Source organism: Ambystoma mexicanum, chromosome 14 (assembly GCF_040938575.1).
Source record: "Ambystoma mexicanum isolate Mex_15411 chromosome 14, UKY_AmexF1_1, whole genome shotgun sequence".
Taxonomy (NCBI): domain Eukaryota; kingdom Metazoa; phylum Chordata; class Amphibia; order Caudata; family Ambystomatidae; genus Ambystoma; species Ambystoma mexicanum.
In genome coordinates this window covers 15,737,363-15,752,379 of record NC_090940.1, presented here as the reverse complement: position 1 = coordinate 15,752,379, position 15,017 = coordinate 15,737,363, and the positions used below count along the sequence as shown (strand labels likewise).

Below are 15,017 nucleotides of genomic sequence, written 5' to 3'. Positions count from 1 at the left end.
TGCTTTACGAACTTGATCCAGTTTTTCAATTTCTGTTTTAATCGTCTCACTGCCCTTTGTTTCACTTCCTATCCTAGATCCAATTTAAGTCTTTTCGAATCACATACCTTAAGATCAAAGATGTGAATACAGGGATGCCCCAGTTTAGGTGTCGTATGTCCTTGTCTAAATCGCTAAAGATGTTCCATTCAAATCTTTTTAAAGTAACTTATTCAGTTTGGCAATATTCCCATCATGCCAGAATAACAGGGAGCCTTTAGCATTTATGATCAAAGGTACCCTAAACTGTTGGCTTACAGGTGAAAGTTATTTCGCATCTAATACCATCGAAATCATGGCATGATCACGCAGGCCAAAGGGTTCCACAGAAAATTCAGTGACTAAGTCCATTCATTTTTTTTCATGACAAAAATGTAGTCGATTGTAAAACAAGACTTACCCCTGAACCAAGTTGCCCATATTGTTGCTAAATCATCAAATAGATTGTTTACTAAATACAGTCCCCACCCTGTCAGGGTATCATACCATATGCAACCTTGGAGGCCTTTTCCCCCCCCGTGCCTGCTTCTCCAGCATGGGGTCTGGCATGGATTCACATGCTCATGAATATTCCCTGACGTCAGGCTGAGAATCCTCGGTAAAGAAAAAAATCAGTTTGTTTCGTTTCTGAACTGTCTTTCTCCTAGTAACCAATCACTGGTCTCTGAGTCATTCTGCCCCCAGCTAATGACTGCCCTCTACCTAAGCCCCTCTTCAGATTTTTACCACACGTTCAAGTGTTGGGAGTCCTCGTGCTATAGCTCTCGAGTTTAATCTCATTTTTTCGGTCAATCGAGCCTCAAGCTCCATCGTTACTACTTCGGATCAACGGGGACCTCTACTGTCTTCACGAAGACAAAACGCATGTGGAGAAGGACTGTGCGTTTTGCAAGAACATGTCGGAACGGACTATGAAGGATCAGCGTATCCGCCTCACCAACTGGCTGGAAGGGAAGAGCCCAGTGGTAGGTGAGAAGAAGTAGTCCGAGCGGTCTTCTAAGACCTTTGAGGGCGCTCTGGCAACGGGGGCCCAACAAAAGGCAAAGCACCGCGAGTCTGCGGGCACCGGAAGTGCCGATCAGTCAGGCTCCTCGGTTGGCAGGCAGGGCGCACTTTCACCGACGCCATCGACTACGAGCCAACGCTCTGGCTCGGGGAAGAGGAAATCGGAGAACCCGGGTAAGCTTCGGGAGAAGTCCCGGTCGATCCCGACGGAGACAGCCGAGGGGGAGCCAGGCGGTGACCCTCCCCCCAAGGTGAAGGCCTCAAGCGCGTCCAAAGTCGTGAAGGCCCTGATTCACCCGGCTAAGGCCTCTATTGAGGCAGTCGTGGCGGTCCTGGCGAAGCCTGTGGAGGCTACCCAAGTGGAGGCGACCTCGGGGCCCAGAGTTTCCCTGCCACTGCAGAGGGAATCCTCTTTTCAACCCATCGATAAGACCCCTGTAAAAACCCCAGTGGAAAAAGAGGAGGGGGCCCGTGGCCATCACAGACACAGATACAGCCTCTGAGGAGGAGCTGGCTAGAGTCGCCAAGATCCTGAACAAGAAGTTCGAGGACGTCCGGTCCCACCGGAGGGATCCCGATGAGGCGGACGAAGAAAGCGACGGTGGTGCCGACGAGGAACCCGTGGAGGAGGATTCCACTCCCCAACTGTCGCGCCCGTCGTAGCCGGTACCTTGGCCACAGGACAACTCTGGAGCAATCTCGATGGCGATCCAGGCCTTGTGTACAGAGATAAAGACAAGGTTGCCCTTACCCCCAACGGATGATCCAGCAGAGCCTGGACCGTCGGTAAGCCCTCAAAGCAAGCGGAGGAGAATTCACCCCCACCCTTCCAGCCTTCACGGCCTCCGCAGCCCTCATCTCCTTCCCCTGATCCGAGGGATGACACGGGAACAGACGGTCACGACGGGGACGGATGATGATGGTGGTGACGACGGGATGGGCCTTCCATCACCACATCCTCGGGCCTCCCCGCCCGACGAAATTGCCTCCTTCACACCATGATCGCCGGGGCTTCCGAGCTCTTCCAGCTCTGCCTCGAGGAACAGAAGCAAGAATGTTTCCTCTATCAACGGCGTGAGGCCAAGAGGAAGACGGTCCTCTCGGTTCCATTACTTGACATCTGGGACGAGGGGCTGTTGCTCCTGAAGAACCCGTCCACGACTCCTGCCAAGAGAGACCGGTACGGGAAGAAATACCGGGTCCCGGATTCCGCCCCCATGTGCCTTAGGGCGCAGCCGACCACGGATTCGGTCGTCTCCGCGGCGGCCAAGAAGAAAGCGGCGGGGGTGACGGCTTCAACTTCGACCTCCCCACCGGACGGCGAGGGGAAGAAACTGGACGCCATGGGACGGCGGGTCATCTCGTTGGCGGCGATGAAGATTAAAGCAGCCAACACCCTTGTGATTGTGGCCCGCTACGACAGGGAGCTGTGGTTTAAGATCGCTCCCCTGCTGGACTTCCTCCCGGACGACAAGAGGGCTGAGGCCCTCGCAGATCCTACAGGAAGGTGAGGTGGCATCGGACCATAACGGTAGCCACGGACATTGCTGACACCGGTTTTCGCCAGATGGGCAACGGCGTTTGCCATCACCAGCGTGGTTGGCTCAAGGCAACCGATTTCCGCCAAGACGTGCAAACCAGAGTTCTGGACATGCCTTTCGACGGGAACAACCGGTTTGGCAAGACAGTGGACGAGTCACTGTAGTCCATCAAGGCCGACACAGAGACGGCTCGGGCCTTGGGATTGTTGCAGCAACGACGGCCGCCCTTTCGGAACTCCGGAGGGCAAGCAAGGTGGCGCCAAAGGATTTGGCGGCGGTTCCTTGAGGAGGCCTACAGAGGACGTGGCAGGTTGGGAGGATCTCGTCATCGCTGCCAAGCAGGACTGAACCGGCCGTAGCATCGGGCCCCCACCTGAGCACCTGTCATGCCTGCTGGACATACCTCTGGACCAGGAACGACTTCTCCATACAAAATGAGTTACGCCCATAGAACCACTAGAACATTCTACTCAAAATGGAGGTTGTACGATGCATTGCCCGGAAAACGACGTCTGCATTTTTCACGTCGTTAAATTTCACGTGACTTAGGTCCGTCACGTGTATCACGGCAGTGCGTACATAAGCAGCGTGGAGACTCCAATCGCTGCTTCTGATTAAGTCAATTTTGGCGTTTTGGTAGCTGAACTCTGGACCTGCGTTCTCACATTCCCTTCAGCAACTTCTTTGGCCTATTTTGAGCGTGTTTCCTCCACACGCTAACTCCGGAGCTGCGTGTTTCCTGTTTGCGTACCAAGTCTCCACGTGGACGCTGTCTGCTAGCGCGGCTGTCCTGAGCTGCGTGAATCCTGTTCACGTGCCAAATCTCCACGCGGATGCTGTCTGCAAGCGTGGCTGTCCTGAGCTGCGTGAGTCCTGTTCGCGTGTTAAAATCTCCACGCGGACGCTGTCTTCAAGCGCGGCTGTCCTGAGCTGCGTGTATCCTGTTCGCGTGCTAAATATCTACACGCGGACGCTGTTTTCAAGCGCGGCTGGCCTGGCTGCGTGTGTTCTATCGCGTGCAATCCTGCACGTGGTTTTTTGAACTATTTTGAACCTTTGGTACCTGTGACAGTTAACAGGTGAAATTCTAATTTTTGTTCATCGTGGGAAAGGAAGTTTTTTATGAACTATTTGAAGGTTATTGTGCACAGTACTTTGGACGCTATCCTGTGGTGCACCAACCCGGTATCTAGCAAGAGCCTCGTGCCGTTCGGGATAAGTCTCCCTTACTAATCTTCCCTTCCTTTGTCGTTTGTTCAACTCCTGATTTTCTTCAAGGAACCTTTGTGGATTACTTCAGTTTTTGCCATAAGGTCAGTGTCTGAATTAATGCTAAACTGTGTTATCTTAGTAATTTGATTGGGACAGTTTCTTATGATACTTTATCTATCCTAGGCATACTTCCTACACAATTCCCACGCCCTTTCCAGTGATCCATCTCTCTGCCTGTTTTTATCCAGTCAGAGAGTTGTATCATTTGGAAGGTCTAATTTGACCTGCCTACAATCAAGTCTTGTGAAAATAGCATCCGGAAGAGCCCTACCAAATTGTTTCCTTTATTGGTTTCCGTATCCTTTTCAGTTGATACATTGGTGATTTATGACAGCACCCCAGTGGGAGGCCGGCTGGCAAAGTTCTTCAGCTTGTGGGAGTCCATCTCCACCGACCGATGGGTGCTGGATGCCCTGGCCTGCGGGCACACTCTAGAGTTTCTAAAGAAGTGCCCCTGCATTCCACCCGTGGCCAGGAAGGAAAACCACGTCCATCAACTGCTGCTGGAAGTAAGGGCGATGCTAAAGAAAGGAGCCCTCGAGCTCGTCCCAAAGCGGCTCTGGGACTCCGGAGTGTACTCACGATACTTCCTCGTAAGAAAGAAGACCGGCGGCTGGCGACCCATCCTGGACCTTCGTTGTTTAAACAAGTACATCAAGTCCCAGAAGTTCCGGATGGTCACCCTCCAGCACGTGCTGGGACAGCTGGAGGAAGGCGACTTCCTATCGTTGCTGGACTTGGAGGATGCCTACTTTCATATCCCCATTTTAAAAGGACATCGAAATTCCTCAGATTCGTAGTCCAAGTGCGACACTACCAGTTCAAGGCCCATCCCTTGGGATTGAAGTCGGCGCCCAGGGTATTCACCAAGTGCCTAGCACCAGTGGCGGCGCGGCTGCGCCTGCAGGGGATCCACGTCTACCCCTACCTGGACGAATGGCTCATCCGAGCAAAGACAAGAGAACTCACCGTCGGGCACACAGCGAAGACAGTCCAGCTTCTCACGGATCTGGGATTTTCGATCAACTTCGCGAAATCCCACATGCTACCGTCACAAGTCGCCCTGTTCCTGGGAGCCAGGCTCGACACAGTGGCGTGATTGGCCTCTCCATCGGAGGAAAGGATGAAGGCTATCCTGGGCAAGGTACAACGGCTGTTGACCATGGACGTGGCCAGGGTGAGGTCCATCAAGTCCCTTCTCGGCATGATGTCCTTGTGCATATACTTTGTGCAGGCTGTGGATGCGTCCACTGCAGGAGTTCCTCGACGCCCGTTGGATGCAGGCGGCGGGCAGCTTCAAAGACAGGATCCCGCTCAACGAGACCTTCCACCAAGCGATCCGGTGGTGGGGCACCCATTCACATCTGGCGGCGGGTATGGATTTACAGACCCCGGCACATCAGGAGACGGTGACGACGGACGCCTCCCTGGAGGGATGGGGAGCGCACACCGGAGATCTCCACGCAAGAGGCCTTTGGCTCCCGTAGGAGAGGTCACTACACATCAATGTCCTGGAGCTCCGAGCCGTGTTCTGGGCCCTCAGGTCGTTCCTCCCATCCCTCAAGGGCAAGGTGGTAAGGAGTTTCACCGACAACACCACCACAATGTTCCACATCCGGAAGCTGGGAGGCACCAGAAACCCAGCCCTATCCAAGGAAGCCCAGGATCTGTGGCACTGGGCTGTCACTCAAGGGATGTTTCTGGTACCCTTCTATCTGGCAGGAATAAAGAACACCATCGCCGACTCACTCAGCAGGGAGCTGCGCTCGTGCCTAGAGTGGGAACTGCGTCAGGATCAAGTGGATCTGCTATTCCAACGATGGGGCAATCCCCAGATCGACCTATTCACGACAGCGACCAACACCAAGTGCCGGAGGTTCGCCAGCAGGTTTCCGCAGCCGGGGAGCATGGGCGACGCCTTCTCATTCCCCTGGGATGGCCTGTTCCTGTTTGCGTTTCCACCGTTGCCGTTGCTGCTGCGACTCATCACCCAACTCAGACGGTCCTGGTGCAGGATGATCCTTTTCGCACCGGCGTGGCCGAGAGAGATCTGGTTCCTGGACCTTCTGGACATGTCGGTGCCCCCCCCCCCCAGGTCAAACTGCCGACGGACGCGGATCTCCTCGCCAGAGAAGGAGGCGCCATCCTCCACCACGACCCAGTGTCGCTGAACTTGCAGGACTGGCTCCTGCAGCACTAGAGTTTGGAGGGTACGATATCCCAGCGGACTGCAAGGAGGTGCTTGCAAAGGCCAGGGCGTCCTCAACTCTCAAGTGCTATGGACAAATGGAAGAAGTTTTCTGTCTGGTGCCAGGCACAGAAGATTAACCCTCTGCGTATTACGGCCCCTCAAATGCTGCCGTACTTGCTATCGCTGGCCAAGGCGGGGCTGGCCCATGCCTCCATCAAGATCCATCTGGCGGTTATCTCTCGCTACACCAGAACTCCGGGGCGCTCATCCCTGTGGTCCCATCGCCTGGTGAAGGAGTTCATGAAGGGACTGTTCTGATCGTTCCCGCTGGTGAAAGCTACAGCCCTGGCGTGGGAGCTCAACGTGGTGCTGACCAGGCTCATGGTACCGCCATTCGAGACTCTGCATTCGGCACCGTTGAAGTTCCTGTCGTGGAACACAGTTTCTTGTGGCCATCACCTCCGCGCGACGAGTGGGAGAGATCCAGGCCCTCTCCTGCAAGCCTCTATACCTGACTTTCCACGAGTCGAGGGTGGTGCTGAGGACGCACCCCTCCTTCATGCCCAAGGTGCCATCGGACTTCCATCTCAACGAGCCCTTGGTGTTAACTGTTTTCTTCCCGTCGGCTTTCGTCGCCGGCCGAGAGGACTTTGCACTCGCTGGAGCTAGAGCGCTGATGTTCTACGTGGACTGCACGAAGAGTTTTCGGAAGACATCACAACTGTTTGTGAACTTTGTACCTGTGAACCAAGGGAAGGCCCTCTCGAAGGCTTCCATTTCCAGATGGCTCTCTGGCTGCATCATGCACTGTCACCGGTTGGCAAACCGACCGTTGCCCGGCCGTCCGAGAGCCCATTCGACTAGAGCGATTGCTGCTACCACGGCGTTCCTATCTGGTGTGCCCCTGCTGGACATCTGCAGGGCTGCTACGTGGAGGTCGACGCACACCTTCACGAGATTCTATTGCGTCTACCAGGATTCCCGGGAGGAGTCCAGAGTCGGCCAGGCAGTGCTGCGCAACCTGTTCGTCTGAAGGTGGGCCTGGTGAAGGGGTAAGAGATGCTTAATGTTGAATTGATGTAATCGCTTAATGTTGAGCCTTGCCATCTCCCGTGGTTGTGCATGTGTGTACTGCTATGTATTCTTGTATTCCTGAGCATGTGAATCCATGCCAGACCCCATGCTGGAGAAGGAACAAGTTACTTACCTGTAACTGTTGTTCTCCAGCATGGGTCTGGCATGGATTCACATGCGAACCCTCCCTCCTACCCCTCTGCGGCTCTTCTCTTGGTCCTACTGTGACTTTACGTGCTACCAAATCTGAAGATGGCTGCCAGAGGAGGGCTTAGGTAGAGGGCAGTCATTGGCTGGGGGCAGTATGACCCAGAGACCAGTGATTGGTTATTAGGAGAAAGACAGTTCAGAAACGAAACTGAAACTGATTTTATTCTTTACCGAGGATTCCCAGCCTGACAACGGGGAATATTCATGAGCATTTGAATCCATGCCAGACCCATGCTGGAGAACAACAGTTACAGGTAAGCAACTTGTTCCTTCCTTATTCAACTCAGTGAGGCCTATATGGTCCAAGTCATACATCACTTCCGGCAGGCACTCTGCATTAAAGTCCCCAGCTATAGTCACCTGCCCTCCCTGAGTGGAAATAAACCAATGTTCTAGCAACAGATTTACATCGTTTATAGTTCTGCTCAGGTTCTCCTTCGGATTCCAGTAAATATTGATTAATTTATTAATAATATAGTTATGGGAAGAGATCCGCCAAGAAACTCAGTAGTTACTGCTAGGATACCGTACAACACATGTCTGTAATCGAAGACCCTCATTCTGCAACTATTGCGTTTCGCTACTAGTAGACCTCCCGCTGGTCTACCCCTTGGTACCTTTGTTGCCTCCCCCACCCGAATTTCATAGCTGTCCAAAACAGGAGGACCTAGTAACAAAGTTTCCTGTATACAAATTATTTCAAAGGACCCTAGATGATTACATAAATGCTCACTAGTACACAGATTAGAGGAACCCTGGGAGTTCCGGGAAAACTACAGATAACCTAGAGACTTTGCTAAAGCGGTTTCTGTAGCCCTTTCAGCTGTGAAAGGGGATTCCCTTAGTGTCAACCCCAACCATCTCCAGCTAACCTCACCCATATTTTGGTCATTCTCTTCCGGGGCCTCCGCCTCACTCCCGAAGAACTGTCTTTGTTAGCCCAGGCCGATCCTGTGCATTCCTCCATGGTATTACTAACCTGACAGTCAGATCTTTCTGGGTGAATAAAGCTCACCAACATTATATCTTTGGATGAGATGAGCCTCAGTGCTGGTATTTCATTTAGGAGATCCAGCACTCGCCCCCTGTTAAGTGAATCCGGGCCCCCACCTTCAAACATATAATATAGGAGTAAGCTAGGACGAGCTATGAAGTGGGGTTCTCTCCATTGAATGTCTTTCATCGTGTTATCCTAGATTTTACCATCAGTTGCTATTTTGGGCTGAAAGTTATCAATGTGGGTAGATTCAACCATCATTTTTCTCCCCTGGCAACCCACTTCCCCTGGAATCTCTATGTGGAGTGCATGTTTCTCACCCGGCAAAGCATTAACAATCTTGCTCTTAGATCATCCCCCTAGACCCAATGTTCTCCTCTGGAGGACTTGTACTGGGCTAATTACCTCCAGAACTTCCTCTTCAGACCCCCCTCTTTCAGTACCTTTCACCAGACCCTTCTACCGAAGGTCTACCTACCTCAGGAAGACCTTTTTTTTAAAAAAACTTTATTTTTGGTATTTTCCAAACAGAAACATACTACATACTTCAGGAAGACCTCTAAGGGTTAGCTGTTCTAAAACATTTTTGAGAGTCAACCTTACATGATCACCCATTGAGGCAACAGACAGTTCCCCCCCTCACAAAGGTGCCGAGGACCCACATTTTTCATCCCGCTGCCCCTCTGCATGTGGTCTTGGATCTCCACTCTTCGGGGGAGCAGATGCTTCCACTTCTGTGTTCAACTGGGCTACTTGTTTATTCTTGTTCGTTCCTGTCCCTTGGGCCAAAGGCTTTTTAAAGACCTCAAATAGCTTAGCCTTAAACACTACCCTGGGAATGTGGTATTCTTCTTTCTTTCCATGATTGATTCCTTTGTTTCATTGCATTCATAAACCCATCAGTAATATTGGATTGAGCCCCGGGGCAGACAATTCTATTCTAGCATTTTCCACCCCACTCTCCCACACCTTTGATGCCATCTCCCCCATCTGCTTCTCCAGTTCCAATTGGGGGTCCAAAACAAACCCATCCTTCCTGTCAGCAGAGTCTTTCATTCATCAGATGTTCATCCTCCAGCCAGTACTCCCGAAGATATTTACAGGAGGACCTGCTGGAGGCCATTCCAAAATCAACCTGCAAGGGTACTTTTTTTGTTCTAGTTTTCTTCTTTTTCTAGTATTTCTTTGATATGGTATCTCCAAATATCGGGTATTCCCTTCCATCCCCTCTTATCAATGCCTCCCCTTTCATATCTTGCTGCAACTTGATTTATGGGACCTGCTCTTTTCCATGATCCTCAGATAAGCAAATAACTTCCTCAATCGAGCATGCAACAATTTCTGCCACTGGTATAACACTACTAATTATGCCTTTCCTTTGGTCGATGGTCCCCTCCCCGTCTTTCGGCTGCATGAGGCTAACCAGGCACAACAGATGATTTTGAAATTTTACCCAGTTGTCTGGTATGTTCCTTCAGTTCGTCATTGATAGATTCTTGAACTTACAGACTCAGTGCATGAAATATATCTGGATCCATCCTGTTCCATCCCCCCTATTGAGCGGATGTAAGAATCAACTCTACCCCACCATCCAATAGTTGGGGGTACTCTGAAAGAGCGAGCAGAGGGATTTTGCCAGAAGCAAAAATTGGGGGTGTCTCTATGAATGAGGCACTTCTTACTCTGTCACCGCAAGGACCTGATTGAAGGCCTCTTTCCCCAGGATCTGCTCTGAGTGTCTTGTGGCATGTTCAAGGAATCCTCGACTCCAGTAGTAGCGGGGAGCCGGCCATACCCTGGTCCTCCAATTGCCCTGGTTGAGCCCCCCCTTCCTCGCATCGCCATCGCTTCTCAATGTTGGAACTGTGGTACCGGAGAGGTGGGAGATGACGGGGAAGGAGGGAGCGGTAACTCCAAGGGCCGAGACATACTGGAAAAAAGAACACCTGTGGGAAGCACATATCTCTTTTGTGACTCAGACCAGCCATCCATCATCATTCTCACTCAGTCATGCTCCGTTCAGACAGTTCTACCTTCATAAACATTACAGTGCTCAATGGTTTACAGTACACAAATATATACCTTTCATTTTCGTCATGGGTAGTCAATTGATGTCCATCCTGATGAAGGTCTAATCAAATTGAGGGGTGGTGAAGATGGAGCCCCCCACAAGAGGCCGAAACACAAGTCTGTTGACACTGTTTTGTTTATTTAATACACTGTGCATTAAAGAAAAGATATGCAGGTCTGAGACGGAACACATGACCTTTGAAAGTTAGTTTAGATCGTCATGTGTCTGCTACTGTCACTTTGCCAGAATACAGTATTGTAGTAGGGAGTGAATATTGTTACTGGCCAGAGGAAAGGCATTGAGGTGACAAGTCCAGACCATTGTCTGTGTAATGAGAAAGGTGAATTCGGTGTGAAGTGTAATAATTCTGTTTGAAGCTGTTTTCTGAGTCACTTTTACTAACCCCATCATCCATTTCTGTGAAAAGTAGCCCACCAAGATTGGACTTGAAACTGTCTTTTGGTCCTATTGAGTTTTTTTAATATTTCTTATATAATAAAAACATTTAATTGTGTACTGTAAACCATTGAGCACAGTAATGTTTATGCAGTTAGAACTGTTCTGAACGGAGTGTGACTGAGTGAGAATGAGGATAGATGGCTGGTCAGAGTCACGAAAAACATGTCTCCCAGAGGTGTTCTTTTTTTCTAGGTTTGTATCCCGGTAGAGGGAGACACTAGTTCAGGCCCCACCTTTTTTTGAGGGTGACCGAGACTGTGTTCTGTCGTCTGGTGAACATCAATGGTGCCTCTAAGATGTACCTTCTGGCGATAGTTGCCTTTTCTTTTTTTCTCATTCTGACTTATAATTCAGAGCGTATCAAACTTAATGGTGTGTTTTTCACTCCCAGAACAAAATATTCCCCATTTAGCAATATTTTTCTTTTAGAGAGCACATTTTTATAATTACACTGGTGACCCCTATACCCGCCACTCGACACTAGCCAACAGACTTGTCTGGCACTCGGGATAGGCGCGTGCACGCGGATGCGCGTGACCCTTGCCTTAAGTACTGCTTCCGGCTCTAAAAGGGGTGTAGCTTTGATGTCTCTGCAAAAAGTTCTGTAAAGTAAATGAACACAATTTTAGCCACTGTTCTAAAGAGGAAAATGGGCACAGATAAGTTCAACAAGAGTGTATGTCCAAAATAGTACAATATAGCCTAATGAATATACCTCCAGGTATATGTTTTATATGGTGAGTCCTATGCAGGGAAAGGCCATTCCAGCAGAAAAAATGCCAGCACGGCCAACAGCACTCGTCTGGCACTCGGGATGCACGCGCCAGCCACATGAGCCACATACTGCACTACCATAGACCCTCCTGGAAACTGCACCAAATTAAGATCTTTCTTTAAAATTTGGGAAAACAGGGTGGGGTTCTCTACGTAGCCCATTGGAAGCCTAATTAACATATATTGCATTGATTTATGGATAAATGCTAACAAGTACTGACTGTCAGGATGTATGAGTATAGATCAAAATGCTGAAGATAAATCTACTACAGTAAAGTATTTGGTGGTGTAAGGAATTGTAGGGGAGGCATGGTATCAAAAGTATGACACTGGCACAAGCTACAACTTTCAAAGGCTTTATTACATTCTTGGGGTTTGGAAACACTCCCACTTTGCCCTATAGCTATGATGGGGGTAGTCTCTACCATCAAATAATAATGGAAACAGTCCTAGTCAGTCTGTCAAATCAAAATGGCCTATACTAAAAAACCTAAATGCCGTCCCTATCTCTTATACAAAAATTGTGTAAAGAGGAATGTGTATGCAAAGGAAAGTCAGTGTTATAACATAAAGGATCAAGGTGGCTGAGTCAGCTCTCCTTCCCACGTTGGAAAGCGCGGAGAAAGGCGGCCCCCGTAGACAGGATGACACACTCTGGCTCAGGTTATAAAAAAAAAGGCCGATCCAAACGTGGGTTGAGGCCCGCAAGGCATTCCACGTTAAAGTGTCTTATTTTAAGTTCACCAAAAGTTCACATAGGGCTCCCTCTGTCGGGCTCGGACCTCGCAATGATAGCACTTGCAGGGGGTTCCCTTCACCCAGCTTTATTCACATTTGTTAGCAGTTCCCTTCTGCTAACTTATTTCACATTCCAGGTTTCCCTTGGTCGGGCTCAGACCTTTCACTGTTGACAAAGACGTTTGAGTGTGCAAGGCTTTTTCTATAGACCTCTGCAGGACCATTTAGACTTTCACTTCATCTCTCCCTTATGGGATTCACCCCAGTGTCTCTTGTTCTTGGTAGAAATCTTTCTCTTCGAGCAATTGCCTTTTAACTCTCCCTTTCGACGGGATTAATCTTGACAATTGCGCATTTCAGAGTTTGTTCACCTTGTCGCTTTTTAACAAGATATCAAACATTTTGCGGATACTTTAGAGTGGGCGATTTCCTTTCGCCGGACCACTCTGCTACTCTGTATTGCTGGCTTCACAGTTATCAGTAATTTTGGGGGGCGCTATAGAGCCTGACTAAGATGGCCGGGAGCTCTCTCCACACTGCATAAATCAGATGAAGATCCTGCCGTCATTCTCACCCAAAGTGTAGCTGGGAAAGTGCGACAAGCTCACTGGGGGTCTCTAGCATACACTGTCCAAGTCCAGTGTCCCTAGATCCCCACATCGCGGAGCATCAGGCAAGGGGATTGAAGCAGCATGAAGGGGCGAGGCCCCCTGGGAACCCGGCGTGTAATCGGAACGAAGACGCTGAAAAAGCTGACCCTCAGGGGAATTATTCAGTTGGCGTGAGAACAGACTAATCAAAGTGAAGTAGTGGCTCAAGGGGCTCCAGGTGAACGCGACACAGGAGCGCCAGCAAGAGCCGGAGCAGACAGAGCACTCTGACGAAAACCGAGGGGGAGAGGAGAGCCGCTCTGCATTGGAAGGTGAGTGTGAGGCAGAGACCGCGCGGCTTCCCGGGCATTGCACGTGCAGTGGTACCGACCTCTCTTACCCCTTGCGTCCCCCAGAGGAGCAGTGAATCCGACAGACCGGCACAGTGATCAGCTGGGACTGCTCCCCACTGCAGCGGGAGTGACCAGAGACCCAAGGCACAAGACAGGGGGAGGAAACAGAGCCGAATGCCCACAACTGGGCACAACAATGCGGCGGAAGGAACACCTTGCCAGGAAGGGTGGAGGACCTCCCATAGAGAGGCCATAGTTGCAGCAATTAACCTGGAGGTGCAACCAAGCAGACCAGTCTCCTCAAGGGTATTCCCCTCGAGGCGGGGAGTCAGGCAGCAAGGCAGCGCAGGAGAGCCCTTCGATAGCGTAGCTGGACACGGAATTGCCACTACACTCGCACTCAACCAGCAAGTACGTTTCACCCTGTAAGACAGCAGGGCTGAGGGCAGTGATCGCCATCAAGTCAGATAAATGATCCCCTAGCCCTAATTCTCTCATACCCCTATGACCACCAGTGACATATTATTATAAACACGGAGGCCAGAATAAAGGAGGGTGCCTGTCCACCCCTTGAGGCCAGTGAGTGTAAAGCAGAGCTGAGACTTGCCTCAGGCGGGCCACACAGAGAGGGGCTAATCTGATGAGCACCACCACAGGCCATAATGTGAAGCCCTGGTAGACCCGGAGGAGCCACTACCACGCATGGCGAGACCTGCAGCCCAGGAGGTGTCACCCTGGGTAAGTGAGTTATAGTGTCCCAGACTCTGGCACAGCACCTACGCAAGGAATCTATTTACTTCAAAATAATGCAAGGGGGCTTGCTACAGTTTCTTGTGTGAACACTTCGACCTAACAGCACTAAAGACAACGTCCCCTCCTGAAACCAAGCTGTGAGGCGATCACATAGCTCCGCTCTCGATAAGGGGAAGCGGGGCAAGTCATAATGAATCATTGCATACCAGCGTCGCAGTGAAAGATCACTACAAACACGTGAAGACACACAGATACTAAGACCGAGGTAGCGCGGGAGACACCACCGCAGGCAGCAGACATCGGGCCCTCAAAAGTATCTAACATCTCATCAAACCATCTGGAGGGAGGTGCCTGCAACCATCGTAGAGAAGCACATAGCTTATGAAGTAAGCCAGTCCGGGAGAGGGAGCAACAATAGTGGAGTACAACGGAACAAGATGGCCAAGGTGAACAAGAGCAGGAAACAGCAATGAAAGCTCCAATTTGAGGCTGCTTCGCAACCCAAACACATTGAAACTACAGACCCCCAAAGGGGAGCAACCCGCAGACCACCCACAACACCTTGACGGTGTTCCACGACATAAAGGAGTTGTTCAGTCCGCTTCAAAGCAGTATACAGTCCCTCGACGGGAAGATGGACACATTAACATGTAAGTTGGACCACATGCAAGTCTGCCTGGACAAACACAGAGAAAGGCTGGATGAAGCAGAGGAAAGGGTCTCAAGGGTTGAGGACGAAGCTGCCTCGACATCTAGGGACTTGCAAAAAATGAAGAGAACGCTGAAAGAACTCACGGAGAAGCGGGATGACTTAGAATCAAGTTCCAGGGGGAACAACCTGTGAATAATCGGCATTTCAGAAGCAGCGGACCAATGAAATATGGAACTCATGGTGGAAGAGATCCTGAGGGAGGCACTGCGCCTGGAAGGTTTTTCAAATATCTTTGTTG

General features: G+C 50.6%; 1 protein-coding gene across 1 annotated transcript in view; it reads left to right on the top strand.

Moving 5' to 3' along the window:
• Positions 1 to 15,017, top strand: part of MIPOL1 (mirror-image polydactyly 1) — a 1,528,730-nt gene that overhangs the window by 366,529 nt on the left and 1,147,184 nt on the right. The window lies entirely within an intron of this gene.